Genomic DNA, 1,032 nt, shown 5'->3' on the forward strand with positions numbered 1-1,032 from the left:
TTACTCTTCATATTTGACACAAAGAAAATATCTGAAATAAATTCATATTTTTCATTCTTCAAATGGATGAAAATGTTATCTTTGCCTTTCACGCCCATTTTTGATTCATCTTCGAATGATACATTACCACCAACTGATTCATTAAACTCTATGAACATACTTCTTTTTCCAAATATATGATTACTCACATCATTGTCGAGAGACCATATTGTATCTTCCCCTTTTTCTTTATCTTTACTAGCGATCGTGTACACACGTTGCTTGTGAATATAATACATGAATACCAAAGTACCTGTCTCTCTGAGAATCTGAATTATTTGGGTTCTCGAGTGTCGTATTTATGTCTGTAACAAACTCTGCTTCATAAAAAATCATTTAATTCTTTATATCAGATATTAAACTGATAAGAACAAATACTATATTTAATCTTAGTTAAAAGGTCGCCCATAAATTAGATAAGGGTGTGGCAGATCCATGCAATATTATAATGCAAGAGTTACGCTCGAGAATCTCAGCAACAAGCTACTATAACGAACTCCCCCTCATAAAAAATTAATTTAATACCATACTTGATCTTAGCCAAAAAGTCGAGAAAATATGTTTTCTAATATTGCCGACCCAAGGTATTTATAGAAACTTCTACGTTCGCAGTATTATCAATCCTAAGATGTGAGACTAAAGAAAAACTCCAGATTCCTAATTGATTAATGAAAAAAATTCTCAATAATACAGCAGCTAAATCTCGAATTCTATATTCTAAATTGATTAATGAGAAAAATTCTCAATAATATGTTGCAACTTACTCTCGAACTCTAGATCACTGATTGATTAATGAGAAAAAAAATCCTAAAAATACACGATAACTAAGTCTTGAACTCTAGATTCCTGAATAATGTGTTTGTGGAAATCACTAATAAACTTTGAAATTATTTTCAATGTGAAAAAAATATTAACATAATTTAATTTCGAGTTTCACTAAATTAATTGAAAATCAGTTAATTAAAGATCTAAATTCTTAATAAAATAGTAAGA

At 29.1% G+C, this 1,032-nt stretch overlaps 1 pseudogene; it reads right to left on the bottom strand.

The window, feature by feature from the left end:
• Positions 1–457: 457 nt before the first annotated feature.
• On the bottom strand, positions 458–599 carry LOC122007621 (annotated as a pseudogene).
• Between the last annotated feature and the right edge of the window lie 433 nt (positions 600–1,032).

The sequence above is a fragment of the Zingiber officinale genome, chromosome 7B (assembly GCF_018446385.1).
Source record: "Zingiber officinale cultivar Zhangliang chromosome 7B, Zo_v1.1, whole genome shotgun sequence".
Taxonomy (NCBI): Eukaryota; Viridiplantae; Streptophyta; class Magnoliopsida; order Zingiberales; family Zingiberaceae; genus Zingiber; species Zingiber officinale.